The 17,150-nt window shown below is 39.8% G+C and overlaps 1 long non-coding RNA gene across 1 annotated transcript in view; it reads left to right on the top strand.

Moving 5' to 3' along the window:
* The window catches only part of LOC147108805 (uncharacterized), a 29,936-nt gene that overhangs the window by 5,716 nt on the left and 7,070 nt on the right, over positions 1 to 17,150 (top strand). The window lies entirely within an intron of this gene.

Raw genomic sequence — 17,150 nt, 5'->3', positions numbered from 1 at the left:
CACCTGGAATACTGCATACAGTTTTGGTGTCCATACTTAAGAAAAGACATACTTGCTCTCGAGTCAGTACAAAGAAGGTTCACTCGGTTAATCCCAGGGATGAGGGGATGGACATATGAGGAGAGGTTGAGTAGATTGGGACTCTACTCGTTGGAGTTCAGAAGAATGAGAGGCGATCTTATTGAAACATATAAGATTGTGAAGGGGCTTGATCGGGTGGATGCGGTGAGGATGTTCCCAATGATGGGTGAAACTAGAACTAGGGGGCATAATCTTAAAATAAGGGGCTGCTTGTTCAAAACTGAGATGAGGAGAAACTTCTTCACTCAGAGGGTGGTAGGTTTGTGGAATTTGCTGCCCCAGAAAGCTGTGGAAGCTACATCATTAAATAAATTTAAAACTGAAATAGATAGTTTCCTAGAAGTAAAGGGAATTAAGGGTTACGGGGAGCGGGCAGGAAATTGGACATGAGTCTAGGTTTGGAATGGCCATGGCCCTGTGGGTAGTGGAGTGGGCCCAGGGGCCGTGTAGCCTTGTTCTGCTCCTACTGTGTTCTAATTCTGTTAGATTTCAGGAGATGGTTTTATTCCTGTTCCTGGCTGGGGTGGAAATCGCCTTTACAGAAGGTAAGTACTGTAGAAAATATAGGGACAGAGTGATCTCCTGGAAGAATTTCGATCGCCTAGATGGGTCGGAGAGGAATTTCCCAGATTTTTTTTCTCCCAAATTGGCCATTGGGTCTTTATCTGGTTTTTCGCCTCTCCCGGGAGATCACATGGGTTCGGGTGGATGCAGAGTGATAGAAGATTTGAGGTTCGGATCAGATCAGCCATGATCTTATTGAATGGTGGAGCAGGCTCGAGGGGCCGATTGGCCTACTCCTGCTCCTATTTCTTATGTTCTTATGTTCCCTTTTCACCACTTTCAATGAGTTGGATAATGCCATCATATACAGTATTAGTGATTTGGTCTAGTGGATTTCTTTTCCCAGACCATGAAACAAGTATAAATGGCAATAAAAAGCTTAAACACTGATGGTGCATTTGGTTGGATAACTTTTAGGATGGCTAAGATGTGATATACATGGTATCTGAAATACCCCAATGGACATGTGGAATTGTCTAAATTGTGTGCTTTCCAGTGCAAATAAGTGTTCCCATTTTCACGAAGGAAATGGGAGCATTTATAAAATGTGTAAATGTTTGTGTGGGTATGGCATTTAGTAGTAATTTTGCAACACTGCATTCTTGTGCAGTGTTCTGTTTTATGCAATGATCTTTTTGGTGGTATTGGGATAGTGCTGGTGTGCAGAATTGTTTTGGGTGAAATTAGTCAGTGATTGTATTGCACTAACTTTTGTAAACTTTACATGTATTGCACCTTTCAGCTATGTGTACTTTTAAATGTGTCTTTAACCATGCTATCGTGCATTATAAAATTGCTTAAAAATGTAATCCTAATGGCATGTAAAGCTAAATGTGGAAGGTCTTTTTAGATGTCAACTTACCTGATTCTATAATCCATTCAATGATGGCAAACTACCCTAAGTGCAGAACATCCATGAACTGTAATATTGCTCTTTCGCAAAACACTTTTTTTTAACCAGAATATTAAATTGTGGAACACTGGAATTCCCATTATTTGTCTTCTCGCCCCTCTTAACTATGGCAGGTTTGCATCACTTCGATAAACAAATCTGGGGAAATTAGTCATGGAAAGATAAAGGTAAACTGTCACTTAACAAATATTTATACAATTTTTTTTTAAATGTGTTCATTATCAAAGTAAACTTCATGCTTTGTTTTTGGAACTAACTGATATTCTTGATCAGTTACTATAACCAACTAGTTTTTTCCCCCAATGCTTTCTTTAAAATACCTCATGGTGGATGAGCCACAGGGTTGAAAACCTTGATCCACTTGTAACTTTTGGCTAAATGTAATGTTAGTTGTGTGCAGTCCTTGAATTGGAGCACTTTTATATTCAACAATAAAACCACTTTGTGACAACCATAAAATCAGATTTAAGATAATTATTTTATTAAAATTCTGCTTAAACTCCTTCCTTTTAATCAATACTCTTGGGGCTGAGTAGTTTAACTCCCTTACACCAAATAATTGCAAGTGTAATATAAACTTTGTCACCACAATCTTTCCAAGTAGTCTTGCCAGTAAAAACTTAAATATTCTTCATACACTGCAGATGGAGCCAGCAACTGATTATTTTGCAGAGTAAGGCCCAGTGAAGATGGGTGTAGAAGAACAAATAAAGCAGATAACACCTCTGCACATCGATTCCTACAGTAGCAGCAAAATATTCAACTTTTTATATAAGAATACCATACCCATGCTGTTATATTTTTGTTGCACTTCCTGTAAAACCGCACTGGTGCAAAACTCATTTTAGTTGAGGGTTCTCTCTTCCTCCCCCCTCCCCCAATCCAGCCCCAAAGTTTTGGAGTTCCTCTAACTAGTCTTTCACTTAAGTGATCACTTTGTGAGAGTTCAAGTATTGAAAATTTGCATGCTATTCAACTGTGGGGATGTCACAAACTAATCTGTCCTTGTGCCCACTTTCTAGCAGGGTTGCTGAATAATGATCTTCCCTGACCTGGATTTTAATTAAGAATTTTGCTTTGTGTAGTGTTGGCTAAGTGATCAAATTTAGTTGTGGCTCTCAAAGAAGTTGCAAAGAATATCTTACAACTCAAGATGAGCCAAGTATTTCAAAGCTGTTTGTGAAAGTTTAGTAAACTTCTGCTTCAATAGTTTAACTTTACAGAAAGTTAGAAGCACAACTTTACTAATGTAAAGTGAGTTTCTTGAACATTTTTGCCTTCTAGAGCAGAAAAGATTGGTATGCTGTGATCAAACAACCTTAAAACAGTATGGAATTAAAACATTCCTGTAAGCCTGAGAGTTTCTTGAGGTTGGCTAAAATAAATTGTGGCCGAGGGAACTTTACTGTGCTATACCTGGCCTGTGTGTGCTTGATGCTGATGGTCAGTACAGGATAGAGAAGTTTCATTTCCTACGACTAACATTCTTAATCTTGATTACAAATCCTAAATTTAGTTTTGAAGAAAAACACTTTTTTTCATTTAAAATAATTTTAACATACTGACTTGGACTCTTTTTCTGAAGAGAAATAAATTCTTTATCAGCATGATTTTGCACAACTGAGTGCACTGCTTGGATAGGAGATCTTTGATTATGAATCGGCTGAGTGTACTAGCTGTAAAAGCCCTTCATACTCAAGATATGTAGACTAAAACAACTTTTCTAAATTGCATGCATGTTGTTCAAATATCTTATTGCTCTTTCAGTAGAATGCCTCTTGTATAGTCAAATGTAGTGCATTCTGCACATTAATTAATGTCCATAAAACAGCACTGAATGAGCAGTTAACTTTTTTTGGTGGTGACTACATCACTGGGTCAGCTTGGTGCTTCGCCAAATAGTTTCACATCAACATGGAATATACAGCACAGCAACAGGCCATTCAGCCCATTCCAGTCCATGCTGGCAGTTATGCTCCACTCGAGCTTCCTCCCATCCTTCGTCCTCTAACTCTTATCAGCATAACCCTCTATTCCTTTCTCTCTCATGCTTACCTAGCTTCCCCTTAAATGCATCTATATTATTTGCCTGTGGTACCAAGTTCCACATTCTCACCACTCTGGGCAGAACCTTGGTTTAACATTTCATCTCCTAGAAAGTGTGAAGTGCAAGTTCACTTGTATAATAGAGTAAAGTAAGATTACTCACCATAGTAATTTTCATTGCATCCATCCATGACTGTCCAAACTCTGCTCACTGAATTTCCTGTTTTCTTTGAGGAGAAAATGAGTAGCAGGTTATTATCATGGCAGTGTCTTAGATGATTGAAAAGTTCTTATCTCACCTTTTTTTAATCTTGAAATGGCATAAATTTTGAATACCAAAATTTGTAATATTACAAGGGCACTATAGTGTTTGCCCTCAACTTGTTTGTTTTGAGTGTTCCAGAATTCCACTACCCTTTAGTGTTTCCTGATATCAACCCTGATCAGCCTAGCTCTAACTTTAAGATTATGTCCATGGGGTAAAGAGAAATTCTTTAATCATAAACACCTCAATTATATCACCCCTTAATCTTCTGTACTCGAGGGAATATAAGCCTAGTCTATGCAACCTTTCCTCTTATTTTAGCCCTGGTATCATTCTGGTGAATCTGCACTGCACCCCCTCCAAGGCCAGTATGTCCTTCTGAAGCGTGGTGTTCAGAACTGAATGCAGTACTCCAGATGCAGTCTAACTGGAGCTTTTTACAACTGTAGCATAACTTCCACCCTCTTGTATTTCTGACCCCTTGAGACAAACCTCTTAATTATTTTTTGTACCTGTATACTAGCTTTGAGTTTTGCACATGGACCCCATATCTCTCTGCTCTTTCTTGGATCCAAAGTGGGTGACCTCGTGCTTTCTCACACTGAACTCCATCTGCCACAGTTATACCCACTCGCTTAATTCAATGTCCTGTTGCAACTTTCTGTTCCTGTCTACACCACTTATTGTGTCTCCTAACTTGGTGTCATCAACAAACTTGGATATACAGCTCTCTCTCTCTCTCTTCGTCCAAGTCATTGATAAATATAATGAAAAGTTGAGGTCTCAGTACAGATCCCTGGGGATACCACCAGTCACATCCTGCCAATTGGGGTACATACCCATTATCCCTACTGTCTCCTACCTGCTAACCAATTCCTTACCTTTGTAGTGTCGAGCATGCCCCAGGTCCACTATAGCACAGCTAGCTAGAGTGTTTTTAAAAATAAATAAATAAATATGATCTATTCTGTCATCAATATAACTTACTCAGAACTGTACCCCACTAGTTTCAGTGTAATATTTTTACACCATAATTGAGACTTGTATCTTCAATCCTTGGATGTGATTGAGAAGCCAGCTTTACAACTTCAATCAAATAGTTTTAACTGTCAGAGGAAAATGTGCATCTTGAAAGTAAATGTACCCTCTTAAATTTGATGCAGCATCTGCTTATCACAACAGGTGCCTCCCTATTTCATGGGAGATGCCTAGCTCTTGTAGCAGAACAGATGGCTGAATTGGCTAATTAAATAACCTATGCTTTTAAGGCTTAAAATGGATCAATTAATATGTATTAGTAGTAAGACTTTATCTCCTTTCTCTTGGCTATATGCAAAATATACATATACTCATCCTCCTTGTGCTCCAGTTTGATCTCTGCAATAGTATTAGAGGCTACTTTGCTCTGGCGGTGTGATATTAGAGTTCATTAATTCAGATCTATAGGTAGTATTTCTCTCAAAGATCTTGACCGCTGATCTCTAATATTGCACCTACCTAATAATGGTTTCATCTTGTGCTGTAAACAGGCTAAAGTCTATTTCACTAGATTTATTATTTTGTAAGAATCCATCAGTGGGATAAAATGGTAGTTACTTAGACAAGGCCAATTGTGCTAGAACGTTCAGATTAGATCAGAAATAAGCAAGATGCTGAACAATAAGCTCATTAGATGAGTACCACATATCTCTCGGGTTTTAACTAACTTTCAGCTGGTGGTATGCAGGCAGCATCCCTGACCATTCTACCACTTTGGCAGGAGCTGTAGAAGCTTTCGCCAATACCTCCATAATTTGTCAAATAATGTTGTTGCTGATCCACAAGAAGCCTTCATTCCAAAATGCCAGATAAAATTCTGATGCCCTAGTCGCATAGCAACTTTTTTAAAAAAATTTTTTAAAGAGCCTTGCTCATTACAGTATGTTATCTGTTTGGGTTGTGGGTAACATTGCCAAGGCAGCATTTGTTGCCCTGAGGCTAGTAAGAGTCAACCATATAGTGTGGGATTATAGTTGCATATATATCAGACTAGTGTAAGGATGGCAGGTTTCCTTCATTACATAGTGAACCAGTTGGCTTTTTATAGCCTGTAAATTACAGATTTATTGAACTCAATTTCACAAGTTGCTGTTGTAAGATTTGAACTTTCAACTTCTTGGTTGCTAATCCAGTAATACTGTACTTTCTGCTCCAAACAAGATCCAGCTAAGAGCATCATTATAATTTACCTTGACGTTTGCAACCACACAGCTGTCCCTCAGTTCCTTAACCAGGATCTTCTAAATCATCCTGTCACCAGTGGTATAGTGGCAAATGTGCAGAGATGCTGATATTTTGGAAAATATCTTGTGAATCAGTGGGCCCTCTACAGTGCAATGAAAATTCAAAATATATGTATAATACACTATGCTATTGGAGTGCATGTGATATTGCATGAAAACACAAGATAACAACATTAAAAGTCGTAGCCACTGCATTGACTCTAAAGGAGCTTTCATGAAAGAATCTGTGATCTTTACCACGTTCTGGTGTCATCTGCAGACCTGTAAGATTGAAGTCAAATCTTCATGTCTCTGGGTTCCATATGTGGACCAGAATCCATTGAAGCTAATCAACATCAGGGATGACATGTTCGGATGAAAAGGTCATTGACCTGAAACGTTAACTCTGTTTCTCTCTCCCCAGATGCTGCCTGACCTGAGTATTTTCAGTATGTTTTTTTTTCAGATTTCCAGCATCTGCAGTATTTTACTTTTTTGTACAAGATGTGCCAGATATCAGCACAGTGGGTGTAGGAGTAATTAAGTTTGTGTAGTTAAAGCTTTGCTTGCACTTGGCTATAGAGCAATGGATCAACTTTGCGCAATTAATTATTAGAATTACATAGAAATGGCAACACGTAAACAGGCAGCTCATCTCAACTGTGTTGGTGTATCTTTCACCTCTGCAGTACTCTTAATCCCCCTTATCCCAATTCCATTTATTCCCAATGATGTAAATTCTGCAGGGCAAATACATCTAGCATTATTTTTGTAATTTCAGTAATTGTTTTTCTTTATAATTTCTGGAGCAAACTTTCATAGTGATTCCACTTGTTCATCCTAATCAGTCGACACATCCACTGGCCAGTAATCTGAATATAGCGCAGCTATCTTGACAGTCAGAGAATTGTACTCTGTTTATTGTCCCCTTTTTTTTTCATGTGCTGCAGTGACAAATAATTAAGCTGTCATGTGGTTTATTAATCTGAAAAGAAACTCTTGGTGGTTGAAGACTAAAGGAATATTTTCTTGAGCTGCAATTTTGTTCCCATAGTTATACAGCATGGAAAGAGGCCCATCGTGTCTGCGCTGGCCATCAAGCCCTGTCTATTCTAATCCCATTTTCCAGCACTTGGTCCATAGCGTTGTATGCTATGGCGTTTCAAGTGCTCATCTAAATGTTTCTTGAAGGTTGTGAGGGTTCCTGCCTCTACCACCCTTTCAGGCAGTGAGTTCCAGACTCCAACCACCCTCTGGGTGAAAAGGTTTTCCCTCAAATCCCCTTGCCTTGAAACTATGCCCCCTGGTTATTGACCCCTCTACTAAGGGGAAAAGTTCCTTTCTATCTACCCTATCTATGCCCCACATAATTTTGTACACCTCAATCAGGTCCCCCCTCAGCCTTCTCTGCTCTAAGGAAAACAACCCCAGCCTGTCCAGTCTCTTCATAGCTGAAGTGCTCCAGCCCAGGTAACATCCTGGTGAATCTCCTCTGCACCCTCTCCAATGCAATCACATCCTTCCTATAGTGTGGTGACCAGAACTGCACACAGTATTCCAGCTGTGGCCTAACTAGCATTTTGTACAGCTCCATCATAACCTCCCTGCTCTTGTATTCTATGCCTCAGCTAATGAAGGCAAGTATCCCATATGCCTTCTTAACCACCTTTATCTACCTGTCCTGCCTTCAGGGATCTATGTCCTTGTGCCTGCTTTCATCTGCATAGTCTGAGTTATATTGCACTGCTCAGTAAGTGTGGCATCTCACTTCTGCAATAACTCTGAAGCAGATGTAGTCACAAATTATGCCCAAAATCTGAGCAGGTTAAGGAGATTGCAATCGTAACAGTCCATTTGTAACTTTGTCTCCTCTTGAGCAGCTGAACATGAAATGCCTCAACTTATTCCATACAGGACCATGTCTGCAGTATGAATATGCAAAACTGGTTCCTAATAATACCCAGTTTTATTTAATAGTTCCTGATCTTCAGATCCTCAAATCCTTGGTTGATTGAGCAGGTGCACAGATTGTGTAGTTTATCCATAAATGTCTGAAAATGATTGGAAACCATTCCCTTCATCAATAGTACACCTGACTACTCTACTGCCATTGAGACAATATTATGTTTGGATATTTGCTTTGGAAACCCTGACCAACTCTTGCTTTTCTAACGACAAATTGTTACAGGACCAGCACTGGCAAATCCAATTGAATTATTTTGCAAATGTGTTATCAATTTTATCTCCATAAAGACAAGCTCTCTAATATACTGATTTCTGAGCAGAACTTTGCAATAGATCCAAGAGTCATTCATTTTGTAAGTGTACTGTGGGAGTGCTGCATTGTCAGGTGTCATTTTTACAGACGAGGTGTTAAGCGTGTATGCTATTTGAAGAGGAGCAGGAAGTTTTCCCTGTGTCCTGGCCAACATTCCTCCCGAAACTAACAGTTTACTACTTTAATCTGCTAGCTCCGTTTTATCTATCCTGCTGCAATGGCACATGCCAGATGCATGCACTGTTGTCACAATAACATGTAAATGCAGTTAGCCATAAGTGTGATGCTAGTATATGGCTAGCATAGCATTACATTGCCTACTTGAGGCTTCCAAAATGCGTCACTTGTTCTGTATTTTCTTGTCTGTGGTTTTACCAATTTGTCCATGACTCCTTGTGGGGACCGTCCTCTTGCATCAGTCTGCCTTGTTTTCTTTTTTCTTTTATTCATTATCATGCTTTTATCAGTCATCTACTTTCAACAGCCACAAGTGACTATGCCATCAAGAACATTATTTCCTGCTCTGTACAGTACTGAATGCCTCTTTGAACCACTTCTTGCTTTACCTTCATCAGGATATCTTCACCAGCTGTAATCAATAAATTTCCGTTCCTAGATACTCAGCTACGTATTCTGCTGACCAGATCTGACGCTTTTAAAGCATCGCCATGATTCGTTTCCCCATTTTCTATTTTTCCACTGGCAAAAGAAAGTCACCACCATTCTTCCACTTGTGTGCGTTTTCAATTCATAAACACCTGCTTTCCCAAGCCATCTCTATCGACTATAGGGTAAATCAACAGATCCCTTTCTCCCAGTGGGATCAGCACTTCGATTGCAGGGCAAGGGTTTTTAAAAAAAAAAAAAAAAAAAAAAAAAAAAATACCCGGTGCATTGATGACTATCTGTGCCGTTTCCTGCTCTTGCCGTGAACTAGAAAATTTCAATCACTTTGCTTCCAATTTCCACCCTTCCCTCACCTTCACGTGGTCCATCTGACTCTTCCCTTCCTCGACTTCTCAGCCTATCCCCAGAAAGGGAGACAATGACAAACATCCACTATAAGCCTACTGACTTCCACAGCTACCTGGACGACAGTTCTTCCCACCCCACTTCCTGCAATGACTCCATTCAATTCTCCCAGTTTTTCTGTCTCTGTCGCATCTGTTCTGACAATTGCACCTTCCACACTAGTGCTTCCAATATGACTTCCTTTTTCCTCAACTGAGGATTCCCCCTACCGTGGTTGACATGGTCCTTGACCGTGTCCATTCTATTTCCTGCACTTCTGCTCTCCCCTTCCCTCCCCAGCACCATGATAGGGTTCCCCTTGTCCTCACCTTTCACCCCACCAGTCTCCACATTCAACAGATCATCCCCTGCCATTTAGTAACATAGAAGATAGGAGTAGGCCATTTGGCCCCTTGAGCCTGTTCTGCCATTTAATGAGATCATGGCTGATCATCCAAATTCAGTACCCTGTCCCTGCCTTCTCCCCATATCCCTTGATCCCTTTAGCCTTAAGAAATATATCTAACTCCTTCTTGAATATATTTAATGAATTGGCCTCAATTGCCTTGTGGTAGAGAATTCCACAGGTTCACCACTCTGGGTGAAGAAATTCCTCCTCATCTCAGTCCTAAATGGCTTACCCCTTATCCTTAGACTGTGACCCCTGGTTCTGGACTCCCTTGCCATCAGGAACATCCTTCCTGCATCTAGTCTGTCTAGTCCTGTTAGAATTTTAAGTTTCAATGAGATCTCCTCCATTCCCCCACCTCCCAGTGTGATCCCACCACCAAACACATCTTCCCCTCACTCAACCGTGGCTAACAAGGGAAATTAGGGATAGCATAAGATCCAAGGAGAGGACATACAAATTGGCCAGAAAAAGCAGTAAACCTGAGGATTGGGAGCAGTTTAGGATTCAACAAAGGAGGACAAAGGGATTAATTAAGAAAGGGGGAAATAGAATGCGAGTAAGCTTGCAGGGAACATAAAAACTGACTGTAAAAGCTTTTATAGATATGTGAAGAGAAAAAGATTGGTGAAGTCAAGCGTAGGTCTCTTGCAGTCAGAATCGGGGGAATTTATAATGGGGAGCAAAGAAATGGCAGACCAACTAAATACATACTTTGGTTCTGTCTTCACAAAGGAGGACACAAATAACCTCTCAGAAATACCACGGAACATAGGGTCTGATGAAAGGGTGGAGCTGAAAGAAATCAGTATTTGTAGGGAAATGGTGTTAGGAAAATTGATGGGACTGAAGGCCGATAAATCCCCAGGGCCTGATAATCTACATCCCAGGGTACTTAAGGAAGTGGCCCTAGAAATAGTAGATGCATTGCTGGTCATCTTCCAGAACTTGATAGACTCTGGAACAGTACCCATGGATTGGAGGGTAGCTAATGTTACCCCACTATTCAAAAAAGGTGGCAGAGAAAAAGCGGGGAATTATAGACCGGTAAGCCTGACATCGGTAGTGGGGGAAAATACTAGAGTCCATTATAAAAGATGTAATAGCAGAGCACTTGGAAAGCAGTGACAGGATCGGACAAAGTCAACATGGATTTACAAAAGGTAAATCATGCTTGACTAATCTACTGGAATTTTTTGAGGATGTAACTGGTAAAATAGATAAGGGAGAACCAGTGGATGTGGTGTATTTGGACTTTCAGAAGGCTTTCGATAAGGTCCCGCATAAGAGGTTAGCGTGCAAAATTAAGGCACATGGGATTGGGGGCAAGGTATTGACTTGGATAGAGAACTGGTTGGCGGACAGAAAGCCAAGAGTTGGAATAAACGGGTCGTTTTCCGAGTGGCAGGCAGTGACTAGTGGGGTACCACAAGGATCGGTCCTAGGATCCCAGCTGTTCACAATACAAATGATCTGGACGAGGGAATTGGATGTAATATTTCCAAATTTGCAGATGACACAAAGCTGGGTGGGAGGGTAAGCTGTGAGGAGGATGTCATGAAACTCCAGTACGATTTGGACAGGTTGGGTTATTGGGCCGAAACATGGCAAATGCACTATAATGTGGATAAATGTGAGGTTATCCACTTTGGTGGCAAAAACAGGAAGGCAGATTATTATTTGAATGGCAATAGATTGGGAGAAGGAAGTGCAGAGACCTGGGTGTCCTTGTGCACCAGTCGCTGAAGGTAAGCATGCAGGTGCAGCAGGCGGTTAAGAAGGCAAATGGTATGTTGGCCTTCGTAGCAAGAGGGTTCGAGTACAGGAACAAGGATGTCTTGCTGCAGTTGTACAGGGCCTTGGTGAGACCGCACCTTGAGTATTGTGTGCAGTTTTGATCACCTTACCTGAGGAAGGACATTCTTGCCATGGAGGGAGTGCAGTGAAGATTCACCAGGCTGATACCTGGGATGGCAGGAATGACGTACGAGGAGAGATTGTGTCAATTGGGCTTATACTCACTAGAGTTTAGAAGATTGAGGGGATCTCATCGAAACCTATAAAATTCTGTCAGGTCTGGACAGACTAGATGCAGGAAGGATGTTCCTGATGGTGGGGGAGTCCAGAACCGGGGGTCATAGTCTAAGGATAAGGGGTAAGCCATTTAGGACTGAAATGAGGAGGAATTTCTTCACCCAGAGAGTGGTGAACCTGTGGAATTCTCTGCCACAGAGGGCAGTGGAGGCCAGTTCATTAAATATATTCAAGAAGGAGTTGGATATATTTCTTAAGGCTAAAGGGATCAAGGGATATGGGGAGAAGGCAGGGACAGGGTACTGAATTTGGATGATCAGCCATGATCTCATTGAATGGCGGAGCAGGCTCGAAGGGCTGAATGGCCTACTCCTATCTTCTATGTTTCTCCCCTTTCAGCATTCTGAAGGGACCGCTACCTCTGCGACACCCTAGTCCATTCCTGTATCACCCAACACCCCTTCCCCTTCCCACGGCACCTTCCCGTGCAAGCGCAGGAGCTGCAACACCTGCCCTTTTACCTCCTCCCCACTGTCCAGGGCCCCAAACACTCCTTCCAGGTGAAACAGTGATTTACTTGTACTTGCAATTTAGTATACTGTATTCACTGCTCATGATGTGGGGAGACCAAACACAGATTGGGTGACTGCTTTGCAGAACACCTCCGTTAGTCTGTAAGTGTGACCCCGAGCTTCTGGTCGCCTGTCACTTTAATTCTCTGCCCCACTTCCACAGATCGCTCCGTCCTCTGCCTCTTGTACTGTTCCAATGAAGCTCGACTTAAGGTCGAGGAACAGCACCTCATATTTCGATTGGGCACTTTATAGCCTTCTGGACGCGACATAGAGTAAAACAATTTCAGACTATAACCTCAACCACTTTTTTTCTTTTTCTCTCTCGGCAGCTACTGATGATTCTGCCTTTGTCATTTACACCTCATTTTAGTCATCTTTTGTTTCTTAACTTGTCCCATTACCAGCACCTTTTGCCTTGCACCATCATCCCTTTGTCTTTTAATCTCTCCTGCCTTCCATCCTATCACAGACCTTTCCCTTTTGTTCGTTCCTCCCCTCTCTACAGATGCTGCCTGACCTGAGTATTTCTAGCATTTTCTGTTTTTATTTCAGATTTCCAGCATCTGCAGTATTTTGCTTTTGAAATACTGTAATTTGTTGGTTTCTGAGCTGCTGGAAACAACTGGTGAAGATGGATAATTGTAAATTGTAAGGTTAGATATTCTGAAATCTCACTTGATCAATGAATGGGGAAGAAACATTTGTAAATAGGTTGGCTGGAGTTCATTATCTGCCAAATAGCACATGATCTGTGAAGTAACGGGTTTAATGGCTGAATGTTTGGTGTTTCCATACTTTGAGATTAGTTCTAGTTATTCTAGTTAATATTCTTCAACATGCTTTAACACTCTATTCTCTTGAATAGGAATGATATTGTTCTTGACTCTAAACTAAATGAAGAAAATTATCTTCAAAATAAAGTGACTGTTGATCGATTGGTAATTCTAACTGCAAAAGTTGAAGAGGTGATACATGACCTCCACTGGTTTTTATCATTTGCTTTGCCCTTGTACAAGCCATTATGCATTTAGTTATAGTGTACAAAATGCATTTAATTTATTGCATATTTCTGTAATATAGCATGTTATTAAACTAATTAAGTTTTTGGAGAGTTCTGCAAACATTCTTTGCTGTCTGGAATCTGACAAGACATGGAGAGCTACATGTATTTGGCATTGTCTATTGGCTACATGCCTATTGGCAAATGGTCTTTTTTTATATATATTGTAAATTTCCAATATATTACACAAATATCTGGATTTTTAGGCCAGTGAGTTGCAAACGCTTATTATCCTAAAATATCCACTGTGTGACACAAGTGTGTGCTAATCTTTTTGCTGTCACAAAGCACTTCATGCAGGGAGTTTAATCTGAAACTATATGGTGTGCCAATTTAGACCTTGCATTGACTGACTCAACAAAGCATCAGTTGGTATGCATAAATATCACTCGGCCTGCTTCCAAGTGGCCGTTTAAAGATACTTTAGAACGAAACTCGAGTATGATGGGTCTTTTTGGAACGTTCTCAAGATGGATGTTACTACCTCAGACTGGCTTGCTGTCTGCAAGTCAACAATCTAGATTTCACACTTGAACTTGGATCAAACATCATATCTGGTACTACAGAGCACCATATCCTGTGAGTAACAAGATTAAAAATGACTTTTAATCCTTTATCTATTAAAGATATGCTTTGAAAACCAGTAAAATGGGGAAGATCAAACAACCAAGATGACAAGAAAGCATATCTCCAGAATAGAGCCCACCATGAAGAATACGGAGAGCAGATCTCCATAGTATTTCCAACATCAAATGCAAATTGAATGATTCTCTCTAACAATCTTCATGGACAGGTGAAAGGTATCGATGTGTTTCAAACATTGGGTACAAACTAATATTTCCTCTGAGAAGGATACCATCACATGCTGTATCTCTACATGGATAAAAGAGCTGTTCAACATATTTGTTGAAAGCATCTGAAATCCAAGGGCAAAAGTTGAAGTTTTCCATAGTGTTGCATAGCAAGTAGACTTGCTTTAGTGTCACACATCAGCTGTATGTATTTTAGTTAAATATTGCACAACATTGAAATCAACATTGCTTCCAAATATTTGTTTTTGATTCACACCCCATCCCCAAGTAATCATCCCATAGTCAAACTTTAAACAGAACAAAAGCAACAGTTCCAGTCCCTTTAATTATTGTATTTGGGACTTTAGTGGGCTGCACCACAGGAGGAAGGGCTAGCAAAACTCTTGCAATTGCAGATTTGTAGTCTTGTGTTCCACTTATTTGTAAAACTTTTAACTTTGGCATTTGCCTATTTTTTTATAGCTTTGGCTGTGTTGTCGATCTAATTTAACTCTTGCCTTGTTACTGATCTGAAATGCTGAACCAGGCCATTCTTACTCTAACTTTTTTGTAATTGAATAAGTGCCTATGCTGCTTCTGGTTGCAGGAAGTTCATGTTTTCTGTGAAGCAATAACCAGAAACAGCTTAGGATCTCCTGTACAGCACTTAAAATGAACCATAACAAAACATTAAAAATACTGAAGGAAATGAAAATCTGTGAAGATAAAGGAACACCTTTTATAACTGAAGTTACAAAAAAGGTTAAATGCACATTTTTCTATCTGCTGCCTGTGGATCAAAAATAAATGAAAAAGAAATAGCATCAAAAAGTGTGGCATCACATCCTGAAACACCTGAGTTCTAATAACAGAAGTTAAATGATATACTGCATTCACATCACTGGAACAAATTATTAGAATGACTATTGAAGATTCAAAGATAAAGGAATATTAGTCAGTCATTAATATATTGAGAAATATGCATCATAACCTGTCGTTTAGTCATAGAAATTATTTTCATGCCATTTATTAAAGTTTTAGTATTTTATTTACTCCTGGATATTCTGTCATTGCTCACGGTAAGCCAGATGCTACACTGTTTTACAAAGACCAGTATTGTACCATGTAATGTAACTTATTATTTCACTGATGGTTAAGCTGTGTCCTTTTTACGCTATAGCTTAACTCAACAGAGAAGTTGAATCAAAGTTTAATTACAGATTGGAAGCTGCTCATTAATTTCAGGCTTTAGGTTAATTACTGTGGATTTTGAAACATAGAAACCTAGAAGATAGGAGCAGGAGTAGGCCATTCAGCCCCTTGAGCCCGCTCTGCCATTTAATGAGATCGTGGCTGATCATCCAAATTCAGTACCCGGTCCCTGCTTTCTCCCCATATCCCTTGTAGCGATCATTTTTAAAAATACCCTCATTCTGGATTTTTTTTTTTTTTTTTTTTTTGAGGGGGGAGAGGGAAGTGAATTGGTTAAAAAAAATAATTGCTTCTTGAATTTCAGAATCCCCAAATCTCTTAATTTAATCTTTATACTGCACTCCCAATTTTAATTTAGTTGATTAAAAAGTTCCTCTTTATTTAGCAACTAAAACAACACTGATCATGACTGACATGGATTACCCAAAATAATCGAGTTGCATCATTGAGTACAAAAGATGAGTATATCATGTAGTCTGACACCATGTGTGCGTTATGTTGCATATTTAAGCAGTCTGACATGTGTATATACTGTCATACTATTAATAAACATTTTTAAACAGACTTTTAAAATTAAGGAGACTCATTGCAATGGTTAGCTTGAACTGCTTAAACCCAGAAAGTTGTTTCACGAGGCAATAAGAAGCCTCAATACAAATATAAGCAACCAAAAATAAAACATCGATTCTCTGATTTTATATAATCAACTGGCCATTGTCTTCATGGCCAACCTGTTTGTTTATTTAGGGAAATGAGAACACTTTTTTTTAAAATGCCACATGGAGATGATGGGATATGTTTATAGGTCATTAAATTGTGCATTTGCAAACAAAACAAAGCTTGCTAGATACATTTTAATAAATATGTATCTCTTCATACAATTGTGTCAGCTTGGTTTAGCTGGTAGCATTTGCATCGCTTGGGTCAGAAGGTTGAGGTTGAGTCCCATACTCAGTCTGAATTTAGGCTTTTTTGAATGCTGTACTCATGGTGTCCTGCATTGACAGAAGTGCTGTTCTTTGGATGAAATATTAAACTGCGGTTCCCAACTGCCTGTTTCAGGGGTTCAGCGACACATTAAATACCCCTGGCACTATTGGAGAAGAGCAAGGATTTCTCGGTGTTCTAGCCAACATTCCTCCTTCAGCCACAACCACACAAAGCAGGTTAACTGATTGTGTGTGTCTCTCATTTGCTATTTATGGGATCTTGATGTACTTAATGCTGATGTTTGCCTTCATAACAATATGCACTTCAAAAGTAATTCATTGTATGAAATGTTTTGATATGTGGGATGTGATAAAGGTGCTATAAAATATCAAATGTTACTGGATTTTATGAACCAATACTGGAAATGGCTCTTGAAGCTGAATAATTGCAAATATTGCTGGATTGATATCTCTTGATAACAAAATTTATAGAAATACATCTGTTTTGAGTTTACAGTAGAGCATTATGCAAGTAATTAGTGGACCAATGGAGCATTAACTGATCTTTCCTTTTAGTTGTGGATATGTAATAACTGAGACTTCATGCGTGAGAACGGTTTCTCCATCCCCTTTTCTTCCTCTCGCTCACTGGTGCTGATGGACCTCCATATCAACTCCTGTGGGAATTTTTCAGATGTAAACCTAGACATCGAGTGTTGTC

This window comes from Somniosus microcephalus, chromosome 13 (assembly GCF_052327205.1).
Source record: "Somniosus microcephalus isolate GS21.2 chromosome 13, FLI_Smic_1.0, whole genome shotgun sequence".
In the NCBI taxonomy this organism is placed as follows: domain Eukaryota; kingdom Metazoa; phylum Chordata; class Chondrichthyes; order Squaliformes; family Somniosidae; genus Somniosus; species Somniosus microcephalus.
The sequence above is the reverse complement of the archived record's forward strand: the minus strand, read 5'-3'. Positions and strand labels throughout refer to the sequence as shown.